The sequence below is a fragment of the Bactrocera dorsalis genome, chromosome 1 (assembly GCF_023373825.1).
Source record: "Bactrocera dorsalis isolate Fly_Bdor chromosome 1, ASM2337382v1, whole genome shotgun sequence".
Classification (NCBI taxonomy): domain Eukaryota; kingdom Metazoa; phylum Arthropoda; class Insecta; order Diptera; family Tephritidae; genus Bactrocera; species Bactrocera dorsalis.
The window spans coordinates 99,126,417-99,137,281 of NC_064303.1; positions in this window are offsets into that span (position 1 = coordinate 99,126,417).

Sequence of the window (10,865 nt, forward strand, 5' to 3'; positions counted from 1 at the left end):
CCAAGCTCTGCTCGCTATTCTCACATCTCGCTTGCACTTGCACCGTGGTGGTCCAATGGCGTCGACCAGACGCTCGGCACCCGACGCTCACTTGCATGTGCGCTCTCTTTCACACCAGCGCCGCCAATGGCCCAGCGATTAATAATTTATCATAATTCATTCATATCATGTCTTGGCAGGCTGGCAGCATACATACATGCACACGCAGGCAGACGGCAGGCGAACAGACTGGTTCCGTTTTCTATGCATGCGCGCGCCCAACCTTCTTTCTCAACGCCGCAGCGGCAGTTTGTGTATGTGTGCCGGAGCGAGTGCGCGCTGCGTGTCTTCTCTTTTGCACATACAGCCACTTGTGGATTGTTGCTTATGCTGCTGGTCGCCTTGTTTTTTTTTGCTTTTTTAATAATTTGGCTTATAAGATTTTTGTCTTGAAAGGCACAAGGCAAGGCAGCAGGCATAACAACAACAATAATGTGCTACATTCTTGTGCTCGCTACTGTTTGGCTATATGAATGTACATATATGCTTGGTTTTTATATTTCCCTGATTTCGTGCAGGTGTATGTGTGTAAGTAAATGCATGTGTTTGTAGTAGTGTTGTAGGTTCTTCAGATTGTTGCTGCTGTTGTATTTGTTATTGTTGTAGTTATTTGTATGTATGAATATTATGAGCCATCCATCAACATCACAACTGCTGTACGTTTGTCATTCACGTCGCTACTGTCTTATATGTTTTTGTTGCTGTTATTGTTCTACCTTCACTGCTTACGGCGAAGGTAACTCCCACTTTCTTAAATGTTGCTCGCTTTCTTGATTTTGTATCTTTTGGCAATTGGTCGGGTACGTTTATTTTTTTTTTTGCTTTATTGCGCATTTTCATTTTTTCAATTATATACGAAATATATATGTGTACATATATGTACATATGTAGATGTACATACATACATATGTATAAGTATGTACATATATACATACATATGTATGTATACACATTTCTTAAATTTACACCCATATTTCTGTTTCCCAAGCGGTAGTCTTAAATTCCTCATATACCATTTTTGTTCAATTTTGTTGTAGTTGGTATTTTTATACTGAAACGTTTTGTATGTACTTTGAATTTTAAACGCCAGCATTTTTGCTGTTATTTTTAAATTGTTGCTGATTTAATTTTTTTTTATGAAATTTGCTTTATATTTTATTTTCGCAGCACACGCTTGTTGCAAAGATTTTTTATATTAGCTATAAAAGTACCGTTAAGCAGCAAGTAACATTTATTTAAGTGTATTTTATCACTTTTATAATATACCTTCATATATAATATACATACATACATACATGTACATATATTTTTGGCTTAAATTTCTATCTTGTCTTTATTCTAATTTCATTAGATTTCAATTAGCATGAAAAAGTAATTGTAAAACACTAATTGAATATATAATTTAGAAACTTTAAAATAAATGAGTTTTTGTGGTTTTTGACGCCACGAGAAAGTTGCGAAAAAGCAGTTAAGATGTCGGTTTTTAGTAATGGCATTTAAAAAATTTGTAGAACGTGCCTCAAATTGCAAATAGCACTAAAGAGGATAATGACACGCTGATTTTTAAATAAGTTTATACAAGTATATAAATAAATAAATATGTGTTTGTGTTCTTAATTGCTTTTGGAAATGGAAAATTTTAGTGTACTACTTGGTAGTACTGATGAAAGTTTTATATAAAGAGTAATCCATTTCGAGACTCCATACTTTTTTTTAAAGAAAAAACACACAAACTTCAAATTTAATGGGGAATGTTTATTATTGTTCGAAAGAACCTTCTTTGGAATTTATTTTTCAAAGATTATCTCTTTCAAATGTTGGCCAGGTCTTCGCCTGAGATACTCCATCGCTTGAGTCCAATTTTCGATGACTCATTCGAGCATTTGAACTAGTAATTTGCGAATGACACGCGTGATGTTTTGCTCCAAGGCGTGCAACGAAGCGGAATTGTCCGCATAGATATTAGACTTTACATATCCTCACAGGAAACAGTCTAACGGTGTGATATCACACGATCTTGGTGACCAATCGACCGACTCAAAACATGAAATTATCTGCTCACCAAAGTGTTTTCTTAATAATTCTATTGATTGATGCGATGTGTGGGATGTGGCGCCGTCTTGATGAAACCAATTGTCATCGAGATCACGAGTTCTGGCCCACAAACCACACCAAACCATTATTATTTTCTGCATGAAATGTAGCTTTTGAATCTCTTCAGTTTGCTCTTTGTCCCAAATGTGGCAATTTTACTTGTTTACATACTCATTGAGCCCGAAATGGGATCCCTCAAAACGTGGGATCTTTTTGGAACTTTTCAATACCCCATAGAGCGAAGCGATAATGCTTCGGAAAGTCGGGCAGCTTCAGTTCAGTTCAATTTTCCAATAATGGTGATAGTGTTGAGAATAGGACGCTCAGTAGGCCGATTATGTTGACCATAAGTTAAAAGAAGCGCGTGAAACACATTCTTTGCAGAATGTGAATTTTCATAATAAAGTTGAACTATTTACATACATAGTATGTACATCATGGCAGACTTAATATACCCTATTCAGGGTATAACAATAGTGGTGTGAAATAAAAAAAAATCGAAATTTTTATTGTTTCGATGGTTATATCTTAAAATATCTTTAAACAAAATTTTACACGTAATATTTTATTGCTTTTGAGTTAGATTGCGCGCTCTAAAGTATAGCCGCTTAGTTCTATTAGATTCGTCATCCTTGAACACATTTTTCAAATTCACTTAAGTGAATACTCGGTAACCAAATGATTATATATAGTTCTTCTTACCTTGATCCAATAGTTTTTTACTCTGACCCAAAATCGCAAATTTCAGCGCGCTAAAAACGACCAAAAACACTTAAAGCAAAACACCACCATTTTGGGAAATCCCTTTATTCCAGAGACAATTTTTTTTCAGATTTCATCCACGGAGAATGCCGGCATTACAACAGTGGAAAACCTAATTTTAGCATCATCGGATATCGCGTGTAATTTGAAAATATTAAATTTTGTGTCTTTAAAAATATTAATGTGTATTCTTTAAAAAATATATATCGTCAATTTATCTTTAAAATTTCAAAACCATTGATACTGCATTTTTTAGTTTTAATCCCCAAAAAATTGCCTTTCTTCCTTTAAAATTTAGTAATTCTCACTAATTTAAGATTAAATTTAAATACTTCCTCTACTAACTCCGACTTATTCAAGTCTCAACCTCATAAATCCTTTAGAAATACAATTTCCAAGTGAAACCATTACTACATTTGAACAAACTAACAAACCTATTTGGAAGCGGTAGGGAGCAAATAAATTTGATTTAACTTATGTGCATACATTTGTACAAGTGTATGTTTGTGTATATTAATGTTTGTATGTATGTATGTATGTTAGAAATAGCAGCAACCAAGTAGAGCGCATAGCACCTACTCATACACAAAATCAAAATACGCTGGACGACGGTACAAAACATGAAAGCACCTCAATGCGCAGGTCCTACCCACAAGTTGCTCCTTAAAGCGTAACACCTATCTGCAGCGCTTTACCTTACATATAGCCAAGTATGGCAGCTCACATTACGAGCACCGCCACAGACTGTTGCTCATATTTTTTATTAGACAATTTTCTTTCACTTTTTTCATTTTTTCCAACAAAATTATGTGCGACTGCTGCGCAGTCAGCCAGTTAACAGTGACTGCGGCGGTTGCAGCGACAGCGACAGCGCAGCTTAAGTCAGAGGTGAGCTTTGAAATTCCATTTTTATTTTATAACGCTCACTTTTTCTTAGTAAAACTGTTAAACTTCTTGAATTGCCACACACACACACACAAACAAGAATCGCTTGGGTGCTTAGCTGCCAATGCTAACTTTTATATAAAAATGTATAAATCTGTGTATGTGTGTGGTTTTATATAATAAATATCATTACTCCAAGGTAGTTTGACGCCCTCTGCGTTTTTCGCGTTGCTTTTGTTTTTGTTTTTATGGCATTAACCAATAATATGTAATATGAAATGTAGAAAAATTCATAACTCACCCCTAGTTGGGAGAGTGTAAGCTGAGAGCGCATTTGGCGCAAAATAAGTAGTGAGTTTACAGTACCTGCCACTCGGATTGAGATAGAAAAATCTATGAAATATAGCGGATTTCATAATATTTATGTGATTCCAGAAATGGGCGTAAACTTGAGAGGTTGCAGTTGGTTTTTTAAAGTTAAATTTTTTTTGCAGGGAAAAGCAGTTGTATGTAAATATGTACATATATCTGTGAGTTGAGGTAGTGGATTAATTTTATTGTGAGTGTTTTCTGCTATATTTTTTTTACTGAAAATAGAATGTTGGAGTTAGCAATTGAATTATTTGCTAAGCGAGTAAACTTGTAGAATTTTATATGTAATCATATCTTTTTCTGATTGTCATATGGGACGTTTTAAGGGGTAAAAGAGGCTTTTTTTCAATGATTTTTGTTTATCATAAAAAAAAATATTTTATTACAATTTTTTATTGTTACAAATATACACTAATAACAAAGAAATTCCGAAATATTTGGAAAAAAATATTTTAAACTCGGCTGTTGCAAAGCCCTTTCCTGTGACTCCTCAGAAAAAAGATGCGTCCGCGGTGGCAGAATAACTCCTTAAAGATCATCTAAAGTGAAAAAATACTTGTTTTAGTTACAACCTTAACTTAGAACATGAAGGAAGGAAAAAAACTGAAAATTTAAACCGTTAAAACTGTTAATTTAGAACATGAAGAAAGGAAAAAACTTAAAATTGGATTTTTGGCAGACTTTTTTACAAAAAAAATTAAAATTTCAGCGAATATTTCGCAAGATTTTTTTTTTGTTATAATCAAAAATAATAATTGTTTCTCAAAGACCTTTGTAAAGTTTCATAAAGATCGGTTGAGTAGTTCTCGAGAAATCTTACTAGCCGACTTCAAAAACACAGTTTCGAGAACAAAAACGCGTTTAAAGACTTCGCACTTAGCCTAGCTAGCCTCGAACGCACAAGTTATCACAGCTGTAACCCAGAAACTATTACTCTGATGAACTTGAAAATTTAGAACAATAAAACGATAAAAAAATAAATTTTTTGAAACCCGTAAACCCATGTAAGTAAATAAGCAAACAAATTTTTAAATAAAAATTTCAGCTGTGATCAATAATTGCAGTATTGAAGATTTTACATCAAAAAACCATATAATAATATATAAAAATAATTAAATAATTAGTATTTCGTCGAATGTCCGTTGGACATACGTCGGACAGTACAGCTGCGCATCTCGTAAGCATGGAGTCCACCAAACGCTTGCATTTCTCCATGGGAATGGTCCTCCACGCCTTCTTCACAACATTCCATAATTGCTTCGTATTTGACGGCTTATCTTTCTCTATAGATTTACCGCCTGTAAACCATTTTTGGGATCAAATGAAGCATTTACTGGCCACCGTACATGCTGTCGGCGTCCTAGGGAACCAAATAAAATAATTTTTGTTTCGTCGGACCACAATTGTTGCGTAATTTTTTGACCAGCCGATGCAGGTGATTTTCATCAAATTGAATCCTGGCCAGCACAGTGATTTTTTGATTTAAAGCACTTATTTTGCAATTTTTTAGACTTATGTCGGGAAAGGATCTGAGCAGAAAACGTATTGAAATATTTTTTTAAGTAACGAAAAGCCAAATAGTCTTATTATTGAAGCACTAGCTGATCAACTAAATGCATATATACCTCTGTACATACATACATATGTACATGTGCATATAAAATAATTTTTTATCAATTCTATACTAAAAGGGAATATGTTTTCCATAGATAATAAATATATGTATGCATATACATACATATCTACATATGTATGTATGTCTATATATTTATACACATTTATATATCTACTTAAGTTGTCTGTATTTATGTATATACTTGTACATAAATACATATAAAATACATAATTCATAAATGACAACACTCATATTCATATTACGACGGCGCTAGAGCACCCATACTCGTCATACTCCTCTTACCACCGACACAACAGCAAAATAAGCAGACAAAACGAAAAAAATGTAATGAAACCGAACCAATACTTTGAAGGGAGACACAGCAAAAGATGACTACTGAATATACGTAAATATGTGTGTATACAGTATACTCTCAAAAAGTAAATTCTCAAAAAGTAAATAATCGCGGAAAAGTAAATCACCTTTAAGATTACACATGCACCTCGAAAAAGTAAATTTTTTAATTTACTTTTCAGAGAGTGTGATACAAAATTCGAAACGAAGCAAGCAGCGTTTCTTACGATGTTGCAAAAACATTTACTCTCTTGTTTATCGCGTCTTTTTAGTAAACAAAGAAACTGCTGATGAAATAGAAATTTTGTCAGACACTTCAGATGGAGAAGAAGTCAGCCAGGAACCCAAAGTGACATATACGGAAGGTTTAAAAATGAAAACGATGCAAATCAGGTGTCAGACTTTTTGAATTGTCGTACAAAAATGGTCAGAAAATATATTGCAAAAGAAAAAAAAACAAAAGAATATTCAAGATTTTTTCTCTTCATAGTAAATATATATGTATGTATGTATGTAAATGTAAATATATTTTTCATGTAAATCCATATGTTTTATTGAAGCAAATAAATGAATGAATTTTTTAAGTTTAAAAATGCATTTAATATTATAAAAACAGATAATTTATGTATATATTTGGAAAAGTAAATTATTCGAAAAAGTAAATTACCCAAAATACCAATCGATTTACTTTTCGAGAGTATACTGTATAGTTATGCAACGCTCATATCTTCCGTCATATTCCAACATTATTATACGCCTCAATATACAACAACATCAACAGCGACGGCAACGTTAGCAACTTGACTTGACTTGATTTGACTCGGTCGTTGCACGATGGTCACCTCCTCTTCTGCAACTACAACTACCGGTTTATATATGTTACAATTTGATGTTTTGCTGCTTGCCTTAACAGTGTTGTTGCCGCACAAGAGTCAAGTTTTGATAGCCTCTCATAATCATAAACAGCAGCACGCACACACAGCAATAGCAACAACAGTCGTATAGAATATCACACAAGCGTATGCATTGCTAGCAGCGATGGTAACTTAAAAGCAACAACAAAAGCATGTCACCACTTTTGCTGCTCAGCAAAATCGCTGCATGCGCAACAACACGTGTACGCTCTCAAATGTTAAAAAGTCGAGGCGGGGACCAACTAGTTTAGTGAGTGTGCTTCATTTCAGGAGTGCTTGCTCCAAAATTCAAGAGTTGCGTGCTATATAGCTCACAGTTTCCAATTACTGTTATATTAAAAGTCGTGTGCCATTATGTTACTTCGAGAAAGCGCGCTCATTGGCGCTGTTAACCATATTGTAACAGTTTTATTTTGCTCATTCGCCATTTTTTTCCATTTACTGTTAGTTTATGCTCTGCGCGCTCTGTTTGCTTTCGGCTGCGCAACATTGTTGGTTTTCAAACAAAGTATTACAGCTATCTCGCTTTGACGTGTGCTTTTGCCAGCCGTTATCTAAAAATGTATTTTAACAGCGCACGGTTATGTTGAAGTAGCATATTCTGTTCAGCGTTACAGTCTTATACTCTGTAATATTGTTTGGGAAGGTGTTTTCGAAATGTTGACGCATAGCAGAGAATGTGCATAAATAATTATTTTAACTCGTTGTGTTAACAGAGATTCATGCTGTAAAGTACATTATCAGAATCAGTGAATGTTAAAGAAAAATTCTCTGTCCAAATGTTATCACTACAGAAGGCGCAAATGTTAAGGAATATAAAAAGAAACAACTGGGAACATTATTCCTCCAAGTATTTGTTAAAATTTTCTGGAGTAATTGCTTTCAAGTTTCAAACCTTTAAATTTAACGTATTATATTCACATCCAAAACTCGTTTTTACAATTGTTTTTTCTGATTTTTTAGAATACACAAAAATAAAAAATGTGCATTTGAAGAAATTCATGTATGTAACTTAATAGTAGGGTACTTATTTTTAAAAATTTTGAAATTTTTTTCCCAAAAAAATATTTTTTGGAAAAAAATTAATTCTTCAAATGCCTTAAAATCAAAATTACTGTTCTTCGAATATTATCTATCAATTATACATATCTAAGAAGGTTAAGAAGACAGTCCGGACGTTTCGTCACCGACTCTCAATTGCCTACTCAGTCCGAAGTAGCACCTGTTGGCAACAGTTATTCTACGTAGGAGTTCGAGGCTGATATTATTGTTAGTGTTATTACTGGTTCCGAGACAGACGAAATTATCTGTGACTTCGAAGTTATGACTGTCAACAGTGATGTTGGAGCCAAGTCGCGAGTACGACGACTGTTTGATGACAGGAGATATTTCGTCTTGCCCTTGTTCACTACCATATCCATTTGCTTCGCTTCATTGGGTTACACTATGTTAAAAATATCTTACAAATTCGCTCATATCTTCAAACTCTTAGCCAATCTTCTTCAAATCTTCCAAGATGATACTCTCGACATTACTTGCGTAGTAGCATGCAAAGCCTATCAAGTTTATATAATTTATTATACATTGTTTTTTTTTTTTTACTCTGCGAGCATGTCAAGATTCTAGTTTGACCCAGCGTTCAGACGTCTTTATCTTTATGATACGAACTAAACGCGCAGTTCAAATATTTCGGGCGAGAACTCAACAGTCTATTTAGTCGAAAATAGCACTTTGAGATTAACAGGTAGTGCTGTCATGAAACTTGATAATATTAGGTGCAAAGATATAAGCTACAATACGAATGAATGATATCGACGGCCCATAGACTCACTGAATCCCATCAAACTTCAGACCATTAGATTAGAGTGCCACAAATTTTGTTAGTCAATGCAAAAATTTATTATTTTGTGCCGCTTTGCTTGAATTGGATTGCAAAAGCTCTCTTGGTAATTAGACAGTGGATCTCCAACCCAAGAAATCTTCTGACAACTTAACTGTTGAATATTTTCGCATTAGGTTCTCATCCACTTGTGAATCATAACACTTACGGGTGAGGTTTCATCTTGAAAATCTGCTTTGGAGTATTATTACATTGAAGACATTTGTACATACATCTCACATTATCTTGTTGTAGCCTAAAGCTCACAAAAAAAAAGAGTTCTAAACTGACCCAGCTCGTCACGATGATCATTTATATACATACATATATAGTAGATACATGTATATATTTTATTGGCTTCTCTGATATTTCCTTCTGGTTGTTACAAACTTAATATACTCTCTTCAGAGTAAAAAAAAATTAATAAAACCCACAAACATCAAGACAAAGTTGCTGAATCTATTAGATACATATTTAACATGCGTAAATAGTAGCGCACAACTGTCTAGCCAATAAATATGCGCGCGCTGAAGTGTTAAGAATTTCATTAAGCACGTTTTAAATGGTGGCACGCATGCGCAGCACAGCAATAAACCAAAACGCACTGAAAAAACGTACAGAAAAAACTGAAAAACAGCAGCAACAACACACCCACACATAACAACAACAAAAAGTAGTAGTTTTAGAATAATTACGTGAGCGCTAAGCTATTGAGCCCGATCTAAGCCTAGCGTTTGGAGCGTAAAAACGCCGCACCACGCACGCACCAAATTTCAAGTAACCCCTTCGCGGCGCAACTGCTGCCGCTGCATGCCACAAAGCGGCACAAAGTCCGCCGCGCAATTTTGTTTCACTTAAAATATATAATATTGTGCTCTGGTAATGGCAGGAAGGCAATTCCCATACAAACACGTACATATGTATGTGACCTCTTAATATTCCATGGAAAACTGTGTCTAGTTTTCATATTTAGAATGGCTGTTGCCATAATTATACCCTAAACAGTGTATATTAAGTTTGCCACGAAGTTTTCAAAACCTAAAAGGAAACATAAACGAGCAGAGTGTCAAGCTGAGTCCATTTAGCCATGTTATTTCATCTGCAGATATGTATACGAAATAGGCCCTTAGTTTTTGAGATATCGAACAGAACTTTTGCACATGTCCTTTTCTCTCCGAGAAGCTACTCATTTGTCGAAACCGCCGATATCGGACAACTATAGCATATAGCTGCCATACAAACTGATCGATCAAAATCAAATCCTTGTACGAAGACCTTCTTTATTTGACAAGAAATCTTCTCGAAATTTTGCGCAGATAATTTTGCAAGACTAAGCTGGAATCCTCTCGTAAATTACTCGGATGGGACCACTATTGTACATAACTGCCATACAAAGTAAACGATCAAAATCAAGTGCTTGTATGAAAAACTCTTTTATTTGACGAGATATTTGTACGAAATTTGGCTAGAATTATTTGTTTAAATAACGGTATAATCTCCGAAAAAATTGTTCAGATCGGACCACTATAGCATATAGATGCCATACAAACTGAACGAACAAAATCCAGTCCTTGTATGGAAAACTCTTTTATTTGACGAGATATTTTCACGAAATTTGGCACAGATTATTTTTTCAAATAACGGTATAATCTCCGAAGAAATTGTTCAGATCGGACCACTATAGCATATAGCTGCCATATAAACTGAACGAACAAAATCCAGTCCTTGTATAGAAAACTCTTTTATTTAACGAGATATTTTCACGAAATTTGGCACAGATTATTTTTTCAAATGACGGTATAATCTCCAAAAAGAATTATTCAGATCGGACCACTATGACATGCAGCTGTCATACAAACTGCTCTTTCAAATTGAAGATAAAAATCTTTTTATACCCCTTTATGCTATTAGAAATGCATCCGTGAAGGGTATATAGTCTCGTTCCACCCGA